A 20,967-nucleotide genomic window follows, 5' to 3' on the forward strand; every position below is an offset into this window, starting at 1 on the left:
TCATTTTCTGAGAAAAGAAGTTTGGAAGAATTTTAATGGAAGCTCGATTACATCATCTGCTCCAAAGTAGAACAATACGCTGGCAGAAGACCAGCACAGGAGTAATGGTCCCATTGCTTGTTAGTGCCAATAAGTTCCAGCACAAGACATTCCAATCTTTTCTGTACTTCTGAATACCTGGAACAGGAAACTGTAAGTTTTGTTTGCTGCTTGATACTAGTGCAAATAATATCTGGAATCATCCAGTAATGACCAGCACACATTTTACCATCATATGGTCTGCAATGCCAAACCTCCAGGAGCCCATGAAAGCTTTCTGGTTAAAGGCACAGCGGTGAATGAGCATATCACTTCTGGTATAATGAATGTTTAATATTTCATGAATTATTCAAATGTATTCTGTTTTTTCAGTTATCGCAAACGTTTTGGGACTTGCTCCCAGATTTCAGCTCTTGAGTTAATCCAATCCAAGTCTTAATACAAATCCGCAATTTATTCAAATACATCTACTGCGGCTGCAAACACAAAACAGGCTTTTATGCTGAGTCTATAAAAAAAACTTTTACTTAAGACATTATCATATTTATGTTTAGAGTTCAAATGTGAACTCTAAAGATTTAGTAGATAAGATGAAATAAAACCCAAAAACAAATATTTTACACATGAAAAATATAGAGGCACTGTTAAAAAACATTTTTGTAACTCAGTTCTCTTGAACACAACAAGAATATGATTTTAAAAATGTAATAAGAAAGGCAGCTAACTATATTTTATATTATACATGTCTAGACACAGGAATTAATAATGGCGACATTTCTAAGAATTTATTTTAAAATCATTATATGAAGCACGGCTGTTTATTTGCCTTAAGATAAAAATAAAGGTATTATAAAAGGTAAATCCAGTTTCACTTTATTAACATTTTACTTCTTATTCTCTCACCAAAGTCAGTTGGTTATGCTTACCTTAATTAAGGATTCCTATTGGAATTAAGTTATTCTGGTACGTGGACTATGGGAGCTCTTTTAGCACTGCTATTAACTGAGAAGCTAAACTTTAGAACTTAGTGCTTGTATATAGTACTGGCAGAGAGGGGATGACGTTTGGTGAATGATTGATCTGTCACTGCAGCACTATATCACTTACTCCCTTACCAAACTAAGAGTCCCTCTTCTAATCTGTATGCATAATGGGCATATACTGGATGACCCCCAGTAGGATACAGTGAAGTGCTCAATTAGTTTTATCTGTATGCATATTATATCTCCTCATTTGCTATCATCGCCATTATAGTAAATGTCATTTTGTTGGCATTAATTCAGAATTTTGCACAAGCCTGGCCTTGGGTCACTGTCCGTGTGGAGTTTGCTCTTTCTCCCTGTGTCTGTGTGGGTCTCACCCCCACAATCCAAAAATGTGCAGGGTAGGTCGATAAGCCATGTTAAAATTGCCCCTCAATTGGAAATAAAAGAATTTGGCACTTGAATTTTATTTTAAAAAGTAATAATGATTTTTCCTGGCCCACTAGTTCCCCTTTGTTGTATAGCCAGGATCCTGCAAACACCCTTTCATTACTGTCTGGATAGAGGTGCTGGAGAACATCCTAAGAATGCCTTTCTGACATTTCCTCTCGCTGGAATCATAGAATTTACAGTGTAGAAGGAGGCTATTCGGCCCATCGAGTCTGCACCGGCTCTTGGAAAGAGCACCCTACCCAAGGCCAACACCACCACCCTATCCCCATAACCCAGTAACCCCAACCAACACTAAGGGCAATTTTGGACACTGAGGGCAATTTATCATGGCCAATCCACCTAACCTGCACATCTTTGGACTGTGGGAAGAAACCGGAGCACCTGGAGGAAACCCATGCACACACGGGGAGGATGTGCAGACTCCGCACAGACAGTGACCCAAGCTGGAATCGAACCTGGGACCCTGGAGCTGTGAAGCAATTGTGCTATCCACAAGGCTACCGTGCTGCCCCAGGCACATCAGTTTCAGTCAGACAACCCAGTGGAGATCAGCTGCTCCCAAAATGGTGTCCTGTTCGTGGAATTTATGTTTTAGTTTTGTCCAAATATTTCATTGAATTGTGTGACTGAATATAAAATATAAATACATGTGTACATACATTTTTCAGGATTTCTAAATGAAAGGACTTTTTCTTTACCGTTCCTGCTATGTCCATGAATCTTCCCGTTGCCGAATGCTCCATGGTGGCACAGGTTTAAAATATGTGCCACAATAACAATGTTGATATTATGGCACTTGTGTGACTTAGCTGTGGTGTTACTAGGAATCTTGCCTTATCTTTGTTGTAAGCTGACTGAACCAAGGCCCTGTCACATTTCATCCATCCAGGATTCTGGATTTATGCTCTGCAGATTTGAATATCTCGAAGCCGTCACCCTAATATTCTCCTCTGAAGAAAATTATGGTCACAGTATTCTGATCTGGGTGAACAAATTCTCCATGAACAATCTGTTGCATGATTTCTAGAATGTACATATTCCACTGCTGTTAGTTTTTAGAGCTTTACAATGTGGGCAGTTAAATTGTCATTTTCCCTAAGCGTGCACTTATACTGTCACATGTGCATCATTGCAAACTGACTTTCTTCCTGCAGCGATCCAAGGGAAGGTTAAAATAAAATTACATCTTCTTTGCGTTGCAATATGAAGTGTGGTTTAAGAGACGCTTGCAATGTTCTCTCACTTGAAATCTCAATTAGGGGCTGTTTAGCACAGGGCTAAGTCGCTGGCTTTGAAAGCAGGCCAGCAGCACGGTTCAATTCCCGTACCAGCCTCCCCGAACAGGTGCCGGAATGTGGCGACTAGGGGCTTTTCACAGTAACTTCATTTGAAGCCTACTCGTGACAATAAGTGATTTTCATTTCATTTCATTTCAATTGAAATCCCCAAATGCTTAATATTTGCTGCCTCGCCCAGGAGCTGACACAGTATCTGCACGTAACTATGTGCAGAGATTTGGTGGACTCACAATCACAGCCCACAGTATAACTGAATTGCTGGTTCAATACAAACATGGGAATTTGCAGGCTACACTTTTTTTTATAGAGTCCCTACAGTGCAGAAGGAGGCCATTCGGCCCATCAAGTCTGTACCGAAAGAGCACCCACACTTAGGCCCTCGCCCCTGCCCTAAACCCGTAACCCCATCTAATTTTTGAACACTGAGAGGCAATTTAACATGGCCTATCCACCTAACCTACACGTCTTTGGACTTTGGGAGGAAACCGGAGCACCCGGAGGAAACCCACGCACACACGGGGAGAATGTGCAAACTCCACACAGACAGTCACCCAAGGTCGCAATTGAACCCAGCTCCCTGACCCTGTGGGGCAGTATTGCTAACGACTGTGCTATCGTGCCATCCTGTTAGAATTAACAGAGTTAGAGACTTTGATTCTCCATTCCTTCACGCCGGTGGGACTATCCGTTCCTACTGCAGTCAATGGAGATTTGGTTGCGGGCCAAATTCTCCGTGTTGGCTGGCAGACTCACAATGGAGAATCCCTCCCTTAATTTTAGTTTTATCACCAGAGGATTATATAGTAGGTAATGTTACATTAGTGCTCGAAGCTTCTCAACACTATCTCATATTTTAAAAATATTTTGTCTGCAGTTAACGTAAGAAAGAAGATTTTGAAAGTTTGCAGTGGCATCTGGGTCTAGAAATTCATCTTGAACAGTGACTGGAAACACTCTTATTTTGAAACGAGGAACTTGTTTCTTTTTTTTTAGGCTGCCTACTGAATTCTTGGAGCAAATGTGAGTCAATCCATCTATTCACTGGCTCCTTTGTGTCCCATTTGTTTCTCACTTCAGTTGCTTCAGTCATTGTTATTTTACATTAGCATTGATTCTTAGAAAGTTCTCACTGGATCTTCACTGCTCCAAGTAAAATGTAAAGAAGTACTTCAACCACAGCCTCTTCTATGTACTTTAGTTTAGAACTATTGATGATTTCAGTGTTTAGAACTATTGATGATTTCAGTGTACCAGCCTTTGGGCTGACTAGATAGCTCATGTCATTCACTGACCTTTAATATGAACGGTATGCCACCTATTGATAGATGTCAATTCAGTGATGTAAGCCTGAACTAAAATAGCATGACTTAATCCACACTCTCAAACACAATTGAAAGCAAGTTGTGTTCCAGTCAAATTGATAACGAACAGCCTTCTGGTTATAAAAGGTTTGTATTTGTTTACATTTTTAATTAGTTTTTGGCCTGTAACTTCTTCAGGTTGCCACTCTCGCTTCACTGAACCTCGCTGTAATCCCAAAGCCCCTGCCTCGCCCAACTTTTCTCACTCAGGCTGGGTGAGACAGGAGCAGTGAAGGGCCGCCCCAGCTGCATTGGTGTGGAGCAACTGGGGCACAGGGATATAGGAACACTCCCTGGTAATGCACCAGCTGTTGTAAAGGGATGTTTAAAAGGACAATTTAAAGGGAGCCTGTAAACTTCAAAGGTTAGTGGTCTCTGGAACCCCCCCGCCCCCCCCCCCCCGTCCGATCCCTAACATGGGCAACCTGGCACCTGGGCATCCTGGCACTGCCAGTCTGGCACCCAAGCAGTGCCCCTGCTGGCCTGGCAGTGCCACTGAGCATCCTACATTGCCGGGATGGCAGAGTGCCCAGGTGGCACTGCCAGGGTGCCTGGTGGCAGTGCCAAGGTGCCAGACTGGCAGTGTCAAGGTGCCTGGACGGCAGCAACAGTGCCAGGGTACCACCCTGCCCAGAACACGGCCACCCAGAGGCCTCCGATAGCCTGTGCGACCCCCCCCCCCTTCCAGGTGCCATTACGCCTGGTCTACATTTGTGTTGATTAATCTAATTGACTTGGGGAATATTCTAAAGTTGTTTAGGATTCTTTTTCTATGATGCTGAAGAATCATCTAAAAGATGTTGGGGGATAATTTGAAAGTATAACCTGCCGGAATGTTGGGTGGCCAGCAGCAATAGTCCAGGGCCAAGAGGGTATATCTAAGGCTTAAATGATGCAGTCTTCTGGGAGACAGTCAGATAGAAGTTCAACTAATTTTCTTAAATGGAATTTAAATATTTAATGTGTCCTCATACCCTTAGACACACTGATCATGAAATCAGATTATTTCATTAAATGTCTTCAATTTGTTTTTAAAGGATTCAGCTACATCTTTTCCAGATACCCCGCTTGCTGTTTCTTTCTAACTTAACACTGAGTCAGGTGATTAACTTGCACAATGATGGTACTGTCAAGTTCATTGAACCACCTTGACATTGGATCAAACTGCAGGCCCTCCTACCCCACCAGAGAACCAAGCCTCTTTGGAGATGGCATCAGCATTACTAAAGATTTTGGTCAGAATTCTCCGATCCGAGTTTGCCCCACCACCACAGCCAGCAGGAACGGAATATTTGGCGCTCAACCAAAACTCCCTTCACTGCAGCAGAACCGGAGAATCCCGCCGGCGTGAACGGATGGGGAATCCCGGCCTTTACATGTGTTTTCTTTTGGCTTATTATGTTTAAGGCTTGGAATGCTAGCAGAGCCAGGACAGTCCCGCCTCTCTTGGATCGGCTCAGTATATCCCCACCACCGACTTAGAAGGTTGGGATCAGTTCCCGCTCCCAACAGACACTGAAGGCAGAGACTGGAACGCCAGCTCTGGGCCGGGATTCTCTCCTACCCGGCGGGGCAGGGGGTCCCGGCGGGATGGAGTGGCGGGAACCACTCCGGCGTCAGGCCGCCCCAAAGGGATTTCTCCGCACATTTAGGGGCCAAGCCCTCACCTTGAGGGGCTAGGCCCGCGGCGGAGTGGTTGGCGCACCGCCGGCCGACAGGAAAGGCCTTTGGTGCCATGCCAGCCGGGGCCGAAGGGACTCCACCGGCTGGCGGAGGTCCGTGCATTCGCAGGAGCGTCAGCGGCTGCTGACGTCACCCCGTGCATGCGCAGGGTGGGGGGTGACCTCCGCATCGGCCATCGCGGAGGCTATGGCCAAGGCGGAAGGAAAAGAGTGCCCCCACGGCACAGGCCTGCCCGTGGATCGGTGAGCCATGATTGCGGGCCAGGCCACCATGGGGGAACCCCCCAGGGCCAGATCGCCCCGCGCCCCCCCCCCCCCCCCAGGACCCGCCCGCACCGCCGGGAAGGTAGGTGGTTTGATTCATGCCGGCGGGACTGGAATGACAGCAGCGGGACTTCGGCCCATCGCGGGCCGAAGAATCGCCGGGGGGGGCCCGCCGATTGGCGCGGTGCGATTCCCGCCCCCGCCGAATTTTCGGTGCCGGAGAATTCGGTGGCCGGTGGGGGCGGGATTCACGCCCCCCCCCGGCGATTCTCCGACCCTACGGGGGGTCGGAGAATCCCGCCCCAGATCATTGGACTGAGCTGTATGTCATAATATACATCTATGTATGCGATGGAGTGCTTCGCATACACACATAGGATGACCAGTAAGCACACAGAACAGAGCAGCCAATCACCAGACAGGACACGACCACTATAAAGCCAGAGGGCACCAGTTTTCCCGCTCTCTCGGGACCCAGCCTCTGAGACAGTCAGAGTTAGTGAGCTGGCCAGTGCAAACACCATGTGGTAGCTAGTAAGTCTGGTTAGGCTAGTATCAGGTCTCCAGTCAAGTCAGCATAGTGTCAACCCACAGTTGAACATGTATAATAGTTTAGATGTTAAGTAAAATCGTATTGCATCTTATCAAGTGTTGGAGGTCTGTCTCTTGCCACACAGCATCAAGTGCTGTCCACATCGACCCAGCCTACCCAACACATCACTGTATGGGGAACGTAGCTCACTGGCTCAAAGATAATGAAGCCTGAGTTCCATATTTGGTGTGTCTCGGGCCTAACTTTTCAGCCAAAGTGATTGTCCCTGCATACCATTTTTGGGTGCACTGCAATTGCTACGCCACAAGGGTTTTAGTTTTCATTTTAACACAAAAGATGATAAATGTGAAATGATGATAAATTGACACAGGCTACATTATGCAACAATGAGGGCATAATTTAGGGCAGCACAGTGGTTAGCACTGCTGCCTCATAGTGGTAGGGACCCAGGTTCAATTCCGGCCTTGGGTGACTGTGTGCAATTTGCACTTTCTCCCCGTGTCTGCGTGAGTTTCCTCCGAGTGCTCTGGTTTCTTCCCACAGTCCAAAGATGTGCAGGTTAGGTGGATTGACCATGCTAAATTGCCCTTTAGTGTCCAAAGGTGTGCAGGTTAGGTGGGGTTATGGAGTGAGGACGGGGGTGTGGGCCTAGGTAGGGTGCTCTTTCAGAGGCTCGGTGCAGACTCGATGGGCTGAATGGCCTCCTCCTGCACTGTAGGAATTCTATTCTATGGTTGTACGGTACTATAGGCCCTATGTAAAGATCTAGCTTAACATAGCTCTTTTCAAAGGAACAACAATATTTCAATTGAAGGGAGAAGTTTCTTCTGATAACCCGAGTGCTTATATAAACTCAACCAAATCTTAAAATTAAAACAACTTGAATAACCTGCATAATCACAATATTGCCTTAAAAATACCTGTCCCAGTGGTCATAAAAATTATATCCACTAGAGGGACTATTCTGCCCAAGATCGCAAGAAATTACAGAGAGTTGCAAACAGAGATCAGCCCATCACGCAAGCCCGTCTTCCATCCATTGGCTCTGCCTATAAGTCTCGCTGCCTTGGGAAAGCGGGCAACATAATCAAAGACCCCTCCCATCTTGGTTATTCTTTTTTCCAACTTCGTCCATCGGGCAGAAGATCTAACAGATTCAAAACAGCTTTTTTCCTGCTGCTACCAGACACCTGAGTGGCCCGTCTATATATTAAATTGATCTTTCTATGCATTTTTCCTTTTTTACAGTTGTAATTATTCTTTGTACTTATGTACATATGTATGGAGTGATCTATCAGGTCTGTACATAGAATAATACTTTTCACTGTACCTTGTAACAGATTTTATCAATAAACAATAAACAGAAAGAAGTGCTCTGCTCCTTACCGCAGGCAGTCACTTGGGCTGCTTAACAAAAGTCTCAGGACAACTTTAGCAATGGCCCAAGCCCATACGGAAATTATGTGGGGGCTATTTCACTACTAAATTAGTCACTCTTGTGCCCATTTCATGCCTGCATAACGGTGGTAACAAAGTAAGATTTTGACCCATATGATCCCACGTTGCCCCCAAGGTGCATAAAGTATTGAAAGAATTCCTTCGAATCCTAATGAAATGAAATGAATGAAATGAAAATTGCTTATTGTCACAAGTAGACTTCAAATGAAGTTACTGTGAAACGCCCCTAGTCGCCACATTCCGGCGCCTGTTCGGGGAGGCTGGTACGGGAATGCCGTAGAAGTTGGACATGGTTATAGAATGGTCTGCTGTTACAAAGAGTGGAGGTGTCAGAAGCTATCGAGCAGTTAAAGCCCTCAGAATAATTAAATGCCGAAGCAAAGCCTTTGAAGCACTAGCAAATTACTGTTAAGTATGAAACAGAAATGAGAAAATGCTAATTGAAATGCTGTAAGTAGTCAAGACATTGGGTTAGTGCTAGGGATGTATTATTAGAGACGGAAGCCCAAATGCCCAGTCGGCACAATACATCCATTTCAATGTGGACTGAACCCACCAGGATGCCTGGGCAGCAGGGCTTGCCACCATCGCCGAGATGCCCTGGGGCCAGGGGGTGATTGACAGGGTGCATGTCGCCCTACGAGCACCTGCAGACGACAGGCCGTTCTACATAAACCAAAAGGGGTTCCACTCGATGATCGTGCAGCTGGTGTGTGGCCATCAGATGCACATCATGCACATCTGCGCCTGATACCCGGGCAGTGTGCACAACGCCTTCTTCCTGGCGCACTAGATGATTCCCGGCCTCTTTGAGGTGCACCCCGGCTGGGGTGTTGGTTCCTGGGCGACCAAGGTTATCCGCTGCCGTTGTGGCTGGTGATGCCTATCCGGAGGCCACAGACTGACGCGGAGACCCGCTACAACGATGCCCATGCCACAATCAGGAATGTGATCGAGCGGTGCTTCGGCATCCTGAACATGCAGTTCAGGTGCCTGGACCACTCTGGAGAGGTCCTTCATTATAGCCTGGGAGGGTCGCCCGCATCGTGGCAGCCTGCTGCGTCCTCCACAACAGCAGAGGGGCGTCGTACTGGAAGAGGAGGATGAACGTCAGGCCGCGTCCGGCGAGGAAGATGCGGGGACGGCAAGGATGGGCAGGACATGAGACCCAGGCAAGGGAAGCTGCATAACGTATGCACCAGGACCAATGCGGATGGGACGCTCTGATCACCTCCGGGTTCACTGACTTGGGGAGGGGGGAAGGGGTGGGGGTAGGCGGGCGGGTGGGGGAGGGGGGGTGGGCTGGCCAGGGGCAAGGACACTGCACCCAACCCAACACTATCCCTCCCTTCCCCAGCCGACCATTACCCCCCCACCTGCAACCCCCTCCATGATTCCTATCTACCGCACTACAGGGTGTGGGCCCTAGTTTGGCAGTAACAGCGGGTCTGGTCCATGGGATGGAGGAAGATGACAACCCGCTCTGTGATGATCTCTGGTGCTCCGCATCATTTGACAACATCTGACTCCTGCTCATGCTAGCACTTTCCACCGTCCACCTGGGTGATCCCTGCCTGCGAGCTGACCATTCCATCACATGGTCCCATTGGCTCCTTGGGGTGGAGTAGGACCCCCCCCCCCCCCCACCTCTTGCAACCAGCCCACCCCTCACACCCTTCTGACAGAGCGCCGAGGCGGGTTGTAACATTGTGCACAGGTGTTTAATGTGAAAACATATAAACTGTGTCTGCACCCATGCCAACTTAACTGGTGTCTAACTTTCTTTTTTGATTTATTATTGTCACATGTATTAGTATACAGTGAAAAGTATTGTGTCTTGCATGCTGCACAAACAATGCATACCGTACATAGGGAAGGAAGGAGAGACTGCAGAATATATTGTTACAGTTATAGCAAGGTGTAGAGAAAGGATCAACTTAATACGAGGTAGGTCCATTCAAAAGTCTGATGGCAGTAGGGAAGAAGCTGTTCTTGAGTCGGTTGGTATGTGACCTCAAACTTTGGTATCTTTTTCCTGACGGAAGAAGGTGGAAGAGAGTATGTCCGGATGCGTGGGGTCCTTAATTATGCTGGCTGCCTTTCTGAGGCAGCGGGAATTATAGACAGAGTCAGTGGATGGGAGGCTGGTTTGCGTGATGGGACTGGGCTACATTCACGCCTTTTGTAGTTTCCTGCGGTCTTGAGCAGAGCAGGCTCCATACCAAGCTGTGATACAACCAGAAAGAATGCTTTCTATGGTGTATCTGTAGACGTTGGTGAGGGTCGTAGCTGACATGCCAAATTTCCTTAGTCTTCTGAGAAAGTAGAGTCGTTGATGGGCTTTCTTAACTAGTGTCGGCTTGGGGGCGCCAAGACAGGCTGTTGGTGATCTGTACATCTAAAAACTTGAAGCTCTCAACCCTTTCTACTTCGTTCCCATTGTTGTAGACAACCTTACAGGCCCTTACAGGCCCTGACAGGCCCTAACAGGCCCTAACACTACGTCTAGGTGAATCCCCAGAAGGTACATCAGGAATGGAGGCGACCTGCTGTGATTCCCACCTTGTACTGGGACCCCTTTGGCAGGCGTCATCCGGGGTGACCCGGCCTGGATGGGCCCAGCTGCTGCTTGGGTGACCCAAGTTGGCGTGGTGCCGCCCTTCCTGCTGCCCACCAGATGCGGCAGCGACAGGAGGGGAGAGCAGTCCGAGGTGCTGCGATGTTCCGGCACCTCCCATGCAGGAGTCACCTGCACGGGCCCCATCACCACCTCTTCCCTCAGGGTGCCCAATCACCCCTGGGCTACTCCATGGGGCAGGGGTGTGAGCTGAGCTATCCCCTGAGGCTCCCCTGCCGCCTGGCACTGCCAGTCCTGGAGGCCCGCTGCCATCTCGGCAAGGATCTGCATGCTCTTACCCATGGAGCACAAGGAGATCCACCTTCTGGGGCTATCCCACATCAGCCAGTGACTGCGGCATCTCTTCTGGGACTGGGTCACCCCTTTCTGTGTCTGTGTCATGTCGGCCAGCACCTGCCGTCAATACTCTCAGTGATGGCTTGCTGTGACTGGGCCACACTCAGGAGCGCTGCTGCTATGTCCAGGTGGCTCTTGTGCATGGCTGCCTGTGAGAGGGCAGCCCTGTCCTGGGCGTTGGCCACTGTCTGCACAGATTGCCCCACTCCTTGGACATGCTGATCCATAGCCGAAACCCTCACCCCCAAGACCTCCACCGCGGACGGCACTTGTGTGGTGTTGGCTTGGGTGGCATGCCTTGTCGGCACCACCTTGTTGGACTCCTCCACCTGTGCCTGCAGTTGCTGGATGCTCATTGACGACCCCTCATGCAGTCCCTGGCTTTGTGACTGAATCTCACGATCAATGGGACTGTCCATTCCAGAAGCCTGAAACCCACCTGGACGGCAGCTGGTCCCTGGGGTCGGCCCTCCCTCCATCTGCCCCCTCAGGAGTTCCTACCTCCACCTGCCAAACTGGAGCATGCGTGTGGTGCACACCAGATAGTGTCCCAGGAGCCTCTTCGTTAAAGTGCCCAACCGTGGTGAGTGTCTCTGGAATGGTGGAGTGTGTTGGAGACAGCTGTGATGGGAAATCAGTGTCATCACCGGACTTGAGCTCCAGGGTGTCCTGGGTCTCAGGTCTCTGGCTCGTGTCAGTGTTGATGTCATCTACGTTGGTTGGAACCTAGGGCTCTGGCTGTGGCTGGGGTTGGGGGCACCAAAAAGGACTGCCCCATCAGAAGAAGCTCCTCCAAGACACAAGGAACGAAGCATGGTAGAACGCGGGCCGGGAGAGGGTGGGGGGGGGGGGGGGGGGGGTGGGGGGGGGAGAGTGGGGGTGGTGGTGTGGGGGTGAGGGTGGTGTGGGGGTGAGGGTGGTGTGGGGCTGTGAGCGTGGTATGGGGGGGGGGGGGGGGGCTGTCACACGTGTTACGGGGAGCTGCAACTCGGGGGGTCTCACTTCTTCGACCGACGCCGATCTCCACCCCGGCGATTGCCTTCTCGTATCCGCTGAGCACGTCCAGGGCTCGCTGGTCTGCCGCAGTGAGGGGCCGCAGGTCTGTCGCAGTGAGGGGCCGCTGGTCTGTCGCAGTGAGGGGCCGCAGGTCTGTCGCAGTGAGGGGCCGCTGGTCTGCCGCAGTGAGGGGCCGCTGGTCTGCCGCAGTGAGGGGCCGCTGGTCGGGCGCAGTGAGGGGCCGCAGTGAGGGGCCGCTGGTCTGCCGCAGTGAGGGGCCGCAGGTCTGGCACAGTGAGGGGCCGCAGGTCTGTCGCAGTGAGGGGCCCGCTGGTCTGCCGCAGTGAGGGGCCGCAGGTCTGTCGCAGTGAGGGGCCGCAGGTCTGCCGCAGTGAGGGGCCGCTGGTCTGTCGCAGTGAGGGGCCCGCAGGTCGGGCGCAGTGAGGGGCCGCAGGTCTGCCGCAGTGAGGGGCCGCAGGTCTGCCGCAGTGAGGGGCCGCTGGTCTGTCGCAGTGAGGGGCCGCAGGTCTGTCGCAGTGAGGGGCCGCTGGTCTGCCGCAGTGAGGGGCCGCTGGTCTGTCGCAGTGAGGGGCCTCAGGTCTGTCGCACTGAGGGGCCGCAGGTCGGGCGCAGTGAAGGGCCGCAGGTCTGTCGCAGTGAGGGGCCGCAGGTCTGTCGCAGTGAGGGGCCGCTGGTCTGTCGCAGTGAGGGGCCCGCAGGTCGGGCGCAGTGAGGGGCCGCAGGTCTGTCGCAGTGAGGGGCCGCAGGTCTGTCGCAGTGAGGGGCCGCAGGTCGGGCGCAGTGAGGGGCCGCAGGTCTGTCGCAGTGAGGGGCCGCAGGTCTGTCGCAGTGAGGGGCCGCTGGTCTGTCGCAGTGAGGGGCCGCTGGTCTGTCGCAGTGAGGGGCCCGCAGGTCGGGCGCAGTGAGGGGCCGCAGGTCTGCCGCAGTGAGGGGCCGCAGGTCTGTCGCAGTGAGGGGCCGCAGGTCTGTCGCAGTGAGGGGCCGCAGGTCTGTCGCAGTGAGGGGCCGCAGGTCTGTCGCAGTGAGGGGCCGCAGGTCTGTCGCAGTGAGGGGCCGCAGTGAGGGGCCGCAGGTCTGCCGCAGTGAGGGGCCGCAGGTCTGTCGCAGTGAGGGGCCGCAGGTCTGTCGCAGTGAGGGGCCGCAGGTCTGCCGCAGTGAGGGCCCCGCTGGTCTGCCGCACTGAGGGGCCACAGGTCTGTCGCAGTGAGGGGCCGCAGGTCTGTCGCAGTGAGGGGCCGCAGGTCTGTCGCAGTGAGGGGCCGCAGGTCTGTCGCAGTGAGGGGCCGCAGGTCTGTCGCAGTGAGGGGCCGCAGGTCTGCCGCAGTGAGGGGCCCGCAGGTCTGTCGCAGTGAGGGGCCGCAGGTCTGTCGCAGTGAGGGGCCGCAGGTCTGTCGCAGTGAGGGGCCGCTGGTCTGGCACAGTGAGGGGCCGCAGTGAGGGGCCGCTGGTCTGCCGCAGTGAGGGGCCGCAGGTCTGTCGCAGTGAGGGGCCGCTGGTCTGTCGCAGTGAGGGGCCGCAGGTCTGTCGCAGTGAGGGGCCGCAGGTCTGTCGCAGTGAGGGGCCGCTGGTCTGTCGCAGTGAGGGGCCGCTGGTCTGCCGCAGTGAGGGGCCGTAGGTCTGCCGCAGTGAGGGGCCGCAGGTCTGGCACAGTGAGGGGCCGCAGGTCTGGCACAGTGAGGGGCCGCAGGTCTGGCACAGTGAGGGGCCGCAGGTCTGTCGCAGTGAGGGGCCGCAGGTCTGTCGCAGTGAGGGGCCGCAGGTCTGGCACAGTGAGGGGCCGCAGGTCTGGCACAGTGAGGGGCCGCAGGTCTGTCGCAGTGAGGGGCCGCTGGTCTGGCACAGTGAGGGGCCGCAGTGAGGGGCCGCAGGTCTGGCACAGTGAGGGGCCGCAGGTCTGGCACAGTGAGGAGCCGCAGGTCTGTCGCAGTGAGGGGCCGCAGGTCTGTCGCAGTGAGGGGCCGCTGGTCTGCCGCAGTGAGGGGCCGCAGGTCTGTCGCAGTGAGGGGCCGCTGGTCTGTCGCAGTGAGGGGCCGCTGGTCTGCCGCAGTGAGGGGCCGCAGGTCTGTCGCAGTGAAGGGCCGCTGGTCTGTCGCAGTGAGGGGCCGCTGGTCTGTCGCAGTGAGGGGCCGCAGGTCGGGCGCAGTGAGGGGCCGCAGTGAGGGGCCGCTGGTCTGTCGCAGTGAGGGGCCGCTGGTCTGCCGCAGTGAGGGGCCGCAGGTCTGTCGCAGTGAGGGGCCGCAGGTCTGCCCCAGTGAGGGGCCGCAGTTCTGCCGCAGTGAGGGGCCGCAGGTCTGCCCCAGTGAGGGCCCCGCTGGTCTGCCCCAGTGAGGGGCCGCAGGTCTGTCGCAGTGAGGGGCCGCAGGTCTGCCGCAGTGAGGGGCCGCAGGTCTGTTGCAGTGAGGGGCCGCAGGTCTGGCGCAGTGAGGGGCCGCAGGTCTGGCACAGTGAGGGGCCGCAGGTCTGCCGCAGTGAGGGGCCGCAGGTCTGGCACAGTGAGGGGCCGCAGGTCTGTCGCAGTGAGGGGCCGCAGGTCTGTCGCAGTGAGGGGCCGCAGGTCTGGCGCAGTAAGGGGCCGCAGGTCTGGCACAGTGAGGGGCCGCAGGTCTGCCGCAGTGAGGGGCCGCAGGTCTGCCGCAGTGAGGGGCCGCAGGTCTGTCGCAGTGAGGGGCCGCAGGTCTGCCGCAGTGAGGGGCCGCAGGTCTGTCGCAGTGAGGGGCCGCAGGTCGGGCGCAGTGAGGGGCCGCAGGTCGGGCGCAGTGAGGGGCCGCAGGTCTGCCGCAGTGAGGGGCCGCAGGTCTGGCACAGTGAGGAGCCGCAGGTCTGTCGCAGTGAGGGGCCGCAGGTCGGGCGCAGTGAGGGGCCGCAGGTCGGGCGCAGTGAGGGGCCGCAGGTCTGCCGCAGTGAGGGGCCGCAGGTCTGGCACAGTGAGGAGCCGCAGGTCTGTCGCAGTGAGGGGCCGCAGGTCTGTTGCAGTGAAGGGCCGCAGGTCTGCCGCAGTGAGGGGCCGCAGCTCTGTCGCAGTGAGAGGCCGCAGGTCGGGCGCAGTGAGGGGCCGCAGTTCGGGCGCAGTGAGGGGCCGCAGGTCTGCCGCAGTGAGGGGCCGCAGGTCTGGCACAGTGAGGAGCCGCAGGTCTGTCGCAGTGAGGGGCCGCAGGTCTGTCGCAGTGAAGGGCCGCAGGTCTGCCGCAGTGAGGGGCCGCAGCTCTGTCGCAGTGAGAGGCCGCAGGTCTGTCGCAGTGAAGGGCCGCAGGTCTGCCGCAGTGAGGGGCCGCAGCTCTGTCGCAGTGAGGGGCCGCAGGTCTGTCGCAGTGAGGGGCCGCAGGTCTGCCGCAGTGAGGGGCCGCAGGTCTGGCACAGTGAGGAGCCGCAGGTCTGTCGCAGTGAGGGGCCGCAGGTCTGTCGCAGTGAAGGGCCGCAGGTCTGCCGCAGTGAGGGGCCGCAGGTCTGTCGCAGTGAGAGGCCGCAGGTCTGGCACAGTGAGGGGCCGCAGGTCTGTCGCAGTGAGGGGCCGCAGGTCTGGCACAGTGAGGAGCCGCAGGTCTGTCGCAGTGAGGGGCCGCAGGTCTGTCGCAGTGAAGGGCCGCAGGTCTGCCGCAGTGAGGGGCCGCAGCTCTGTCGCAGTGAGAGGCCGCAGGTCTGCCGCAGTGAAGGGCCGCTGGTCTGTCGCAGTGAGGGGCCGCAGTGAGGGGCCGCAGGTCTGTCGCAGTGAGGGGCCGCAGGTCTGTCGCAGTGAGGGGCCGCTGGTATGCCGCAGTGAGGGGCCGCTGGTCTGCCGCAGTGATGGGCCGCAGGTCTGCCGCAGTGAGGGGCCGCAGGTCTGTCGCAGTGAGGGGCCGCAGGTCTGTCGCAGTGAGGGGCCGCAGGTCTGTCGCAGTGAGGGGCCGCAGGTCTGCCGCAGTGAGGGGCCCGCAGGTCTGTCGCAGTGAGGGGCCGCAGGTCTGTCGCAGTGAGGGGCCGCAGGTCTGTCGCAGTGAGGGGCCGCTGGTCTGGCACAGTGAGGGGCCGCAGTGAGGGGCCGCAGGTCTGTCGCAGTGAGGGGCCGCAGGTCTGCCGCAGTGAGGGGCCGCAGGTCTGTCGCAGTGAGGGGCCGCTGGTCTGCCGCAGTGAGGGGCCGCAGGTCTGTCGCAGTGAGGGGCCGCTGGTCTGTCGCAGTGAGGGGCCGCAGGTCTGTCGCAGTGAGGGGCCGCAGGTCTGTCGCAGTGAGGGGCCGCTGGTCTGTCGCAGTGAGGGGCCGCTGGTCTGCCGCAGTGAGGGGCCGCAGGTCTGCCGCAGTGAGGGGCCGCAGGTCTGGCACAGTGAGGGGCCGCAGGTCTGGCACAGTGAGGGGCCGCAGGTCTGGCACAGTGAGGGGCCGCAGGTCTGTCGCAGTGAGGGGCCGCAGGTCTGTCGCAGTGAGGGGCCGCAGGTCTGGCACAGTGAGGGGCCGCAGGTCTGGCACAGTGAGGGGTCGCAGGTCTGTCGCAGTGAGGGGCCGCTGGTCTGGCACAGTGAGGGGCCGCAGTGAGGGGCCGCAGGTCTGCCGCAGTGAGGGGCCGCAGGTCTGCCGCAGTGAGGGGCCGCAGGTCTGTCGCAGTGAGGGGCCGCAGGTCTGCCGCAGTGAGGGGCCGCAGGTCTGTCGCAGTGAGGGGCCGCAGGTCGGGCGCAGTGAGGGGCCGCTGGTCTGTCGCAGTGAGGGGCCGCAGGTCTGGCACAGTGAGGAGCCGCAGGTCTGTCGCAGTGAGGGGCCGCAGGTCTGTCGCAGTGAAGGGCCGCAGGTCTGCCGCAGTGAGGGGCCGCAGCTCTGTCGCAGTGAGAGGCCGCAGGTCTGCCGCAGTGAAGGGCCGCTGGTCTGTCGCAGTGAGGGGCCGCAGTGAGGGGCCGCAGGTCTGTCGCAGTGAGGGGCCGCTGGTATGCCGCAGTGAGGGGCCGCAGGTCTGTCGCAGTGAGGGGCCGCAGGTCTGTCGCAGTGAGGGGCCGCTGGTATGCCGCAGTGAGGGGCCGCTGGTCTGCCGCAGTGATGGGCCGCAGGTCTGTCGCAGTGAGGGGCCGCTGGTCTGCCGCAGTAAGGGGCCGCAGGTCTGTCGCAGTGAGGGGCCGCAGGTCTGTCGCAGTGAGGGGCCGCAGGTCTGTCGCAGTGAGGGGCCGCAGGTCTGGCGCAGTGAGGGGCCGCAGGTCTGGCACAGTGAGGGGCCGCAGGTCTGGCACAGTGAGGGGCCGCAGGTCTGTCGCAGTGAGGGGCCGCTGGTCTGCCGCAGTGAGGGGCCGCAGGTCTGTCGCAGTGAGGGGCCGCAGTGAGGGGCCGCAGTGAGGGGCCGCAGGTCTGCCGCAGTGAGGGGCCGCAGTGAGGGGCCGCAGGTCTGTCGCAGTGAGGGGCCGCAGGTCTGTCGCAGTGAGGGGCCGCAGGTCTGTCGCAGTGAGGGGCCGCTGGTCTGTCGCAGTGAGGGGCCGCAGGTCTGCCGCAGTGAGGGGCCGCAGTGAGGGGCCGCAGGTCTGTCGCAGTGAGGGGCCCGCTGGTCTGTCGCAGTGAGGGGCCGCAGTGAGGGGCCGCAGGTCTGTCGCAGTGAGGGGCCGCAGGTCGGGCGCAGTGAGGGGCCGCAGGTCAGGCGCAGTGAGGGGCCGCAGGTCGGGCGCAGTGAGGGGCCGCAGGTCTGTCGCAGTGAGGGGCCCGCTGGTCTGTCGCAGTGAGGGGCCGCAGGTCGGGCGCAGTGAGGGGCCCGCTGGTCTGCCGCAGTGAGGGGGCGCAGGTCTGCCGCAGTGAGGGGCCGCAGGTCTGTCGCAGTGAGGGGCCGCTGGTCTGTCGCAGTGAGGGGCCCGCAGGTCTGCCGCAGTGAGGGGCCGCAGGTCTGCCGCAGTGAGGGGCCGCAGGTCGGGCGCAGTGAGGGGCCGCAGGTCTGCCGCAGTGAGGGGCCGCAGGTCTGCCGCAGTGAGGGGCCGCAGGTCGGGCGCAGTGAGGGGCCGCTGGTCTGCCGCAGTGAGGGGCCGCAGGTCGGGCGCAGTGAGGGGCCGCTGGTCTGCCGCAGTGAGGGGCCGCAGGTCGGGCGCAGTGAGGGGCCGCTGGTCTGTCGCAGTGAGATGCCGCAGGTCGGGCGCAGTGAGGGGCCGCTGGTCTGTCGCAGTGAGGGGCCGCTGGTCTGTCGCAGTGAGGGGCCGCAGGTCGGGCGCAGTGAGGGGCCCGCAGGTCGGGCGCAGTGAGGGGCCGCAGGTCTGCCGCAGTGAGGGGCCGCTGGTCTGCCGCAGTGAGGGGCCGCAGGTCGGGCGCAGTGAGGGGCCGCAGGTCGGGCGCAGTGAGGGGCCGCAGGTCTGCCGCAGTGAGGGGCCGCAGGTCGGGCGCAGTGAGGGGCCGCAGGTCGGGCGCAGTGAGGGGCCGCTGGTCTGTCGCAGTGAGGGGCCGCAGGTCTGCCGCAGTGAGGGGCCGCAGGTCTGCCGCAGTGAGGGGCCGCTGGTCTGTCGCAGTGAGGGGCCGCAGGTCTGCCGCAGTGAGGGGCCGCAGGTCGGGCGCAGTGAGGGGCCGCTGGTCTGCCGCAGTGAGGGGCCGCAGGTCGGGCGCAGTGAGGGGCCCGCAGGTCGGGCGCAGTGAGGGGCCGCAGGTCTGCCGCAGTGAGGGGCCGCAGGTCTGCCGCAGTGAGGGGCCGCAGGTCTGCCGCAGTGAGGGGCCGCAGGTCGGGCGCAGTGAGGGGCCCGCAGGTCGGGCGCAGTGAGGGGCCGCAGGTCTGCCGCAGTGAGGGGCCGCAGGTCGGGCGCAGTGAGGGGCCCGCAGGTCGGGCGCAGTGAGGGCCCGCTGGTCTGCCGCAGTGAGGGGCCGCAGGTCGGGCGCAGTGAGGGGCCCGCAGGTCGGGCGCAGTGAGGGGCCGCAGGTCGGGCGCAGTGAGGGGCCGCAGGTCGGGCGCAGTGAGGGGCCCGCAGGTCTGCCGCAGTGAGGGGCCGCAGGTCTGCCGCAGTGAAGGGCCGCTGGTCTGCCGCAGTGAGGGGCCGCAGGTCGGGAGCAGTGAGGGGCCGCAGGTGTGTTGCAGTGAGGGGCCGCAGGTCGGGCGCAGTGAAGGGCCGCAGGTCTGCCGCAGTGAGGGCCCCACTGGTCTGCCGCAGTGAGGGGCCGCAGGTCTGCCGCAGTGAGGGGCCGCAGGTCTGCCGCAGTGAGGGGCCGAGGTCGGGCGCAGTGAGGGGCCGCAGGTCGGGCGCAGTGAGGGGCCGCTAGTCTGCCGCAGTGAGGGGCCGCTGGTCTGTCGCAGTGAGGGGCCGCAGGTCGGGCGCAGTGAGGGGCCGCTGGTCTGCCGCAGTGAGGGGCCGCAGGTCTGTCGCAGTGAGGGGCAACTACCCGGCTACTTCAAGAACTGGCACCCGCAGGCCCACTGGCGACCATCACCACCACCCCCGTCCATACACCGACTCAACATCTGGGTGAAGAAGAAGACAACACGCTCCCGGATGCGCAGGTCTCGACACCGGTGCCCACACCACAGCCGGGACTGAGGCGATCACGGCGGAAGGTCAAGGCTCCCGACAGACTTGATCTTGAAGTCCACTTCACCTGCGCTTTTTTTAACGGGGTGAATGTGGTAAATTGTCTTGAATTGTATTGTGTTGTACATGCCTGGGCTTGTCCCCTGCTGGCTCCGCCTGTGGCTCCTCCCCTCGGGCTCATGTATAAAGGTGGCTGGTCTCTGCCTCTGATCCAGTTTGGGATCAGAGGCCAGGAGGCTTTCTGTTTCGTGTATTAAAGCCTCAGTTACGTTCACCACTCCTCGTCGTCTGTTCAGTGATGGCATATCAATTTTGGGGGGATGGGTTGGGGGGCGGGGGGGGGGAGGGAGTGTGTGTGGTTACGGATGTGTGGGACGGGGATGTTGCCTACTTAGCCTGGCTGCTTTGAGTAGGTTGTGCAGTTTCTTACGGCACTGCTGGCAGTCCGGTTTTTTTCGCGGCATTTACAGCCTCTGCCACCTACGCACAGGCATGGCGATCGGTGGCAGCTCGCAACCTCCTTCCTGGGCCGGGATACCTGGTGGCCTGTCTCTCTTCCACGGCATCCAGCAGGGTCTCAAGCTCAGCATCTGTGACCCTTGGTGCCGCTCTCCTTGCTACCATCTTGTTGGCTGGGATGGTGTGTGTGGGGAGTGCTGTGTGTATATGCAGCTGCAGCTTGTCAGCCTCCTGAGTGTCAATTGCGAAAGCAGCGAATCCGGCACCGTTTCTCATTGGAATCGATTGTGTTCCACACGGCGCCGGTGCTGCCCCTTAACAGCGCTGAATCGGTCCACGCGCAGCGCCAGTTTTGCTGTCATAGAAGTCTGCGAATCCTGGCCCGGGATCAACACTTAGTCTCAGGAACGCATGCTTTTCAGGAAGGTCAGGAAGTATTGGCAAGGAGCTATACCCCCAATGAGAAGTGGATACCTGCCATTGTCTTAGCACAGACAGGACTGGTCTCCTATACCGCTCACAGCCTGCTGTTAACAGACTCCTAAATGATCCTCTTGTGGACTGACCTCATTAACACTACACCCTGTATGCTTCATCCGATGTCGGTGCTTATGTACTTACATTGTATATGTTGTGTTGCCCTAGTATGTATTTTCTTTTATTCCCTTTTCTTCCCATGTACTTAATGATCTGTTGAGCTGCTCGCAGAAAAATACTTTCCACTGTACCTCGGTACAAGTGACAATAAACAAATCCAATCCAATCCAACAACCGGGATGATGTTGCGTGGAGAAGACACGCTGATCAAATTTTAGCAACAAGAACTGGTTTGCCAGAGAGAGTCCACCGAGAGTCCGCAACAAACTGTGCCAAGTGAAGACCAGACATTCCTGAGAACCTGGCATTCCAGAAACAACTGTGGAAGACAGTACCCCAGATGAGGACACTTCAACACCGAGTCAGCTTCCGAACACTACCTCGACTCCGGT

The 20,967-nt window shown here is 57.5% G+C and overlaps 1 protein-coding gene across 14 annotated transcripts in view; it reads right to left on the reverse strand.

Moving 5' to 3' along the window:
- The window catches only part of LOC140426973 (myotilin-like), a 467,248-nt gene that overhangs the window by 116,327 nt on the left and 329,954 nt on the right, over positions 1-20,967 (reverse strand). For 2 of the 14 annotated variants that reach the window (XM_072512325.1, XM_072512320.1), the window contains exon 1: positions 966-1,108. The exons of 9 other annotated variants lie outside the window; for them this stretch is intronic. The gene's annotated coding sequence lies outside the window, so the exon portion shown is untranslated. Of the gene's footprint in view, positions 1-965; positions 1,109-20,967 lie in introns of those variants that run through there. 3 more of the 14 variants (XM_072512322.1, XM_072512323.1, XM_072512321.1) reach the window with 2 other exon arrangements.

The sequence above is a fragment of the Scyliorhinus torazame genome, chromosome 7, assembly GCF_047496885.1.
Source record: "Scyliorhinus torazame isolate Kashiwa2021f chromosome 7, sScyTor2.1, whole genome shotgun sequence".
In the NCBI taxonomy this organism is placed as follows: Eukaryota; Metazoa; Chordata; class Chondrichthyes; order Carcharhiniformes; family Scyliorhinidae; genus Scyliorhinus; species Scyliorhinus torazame.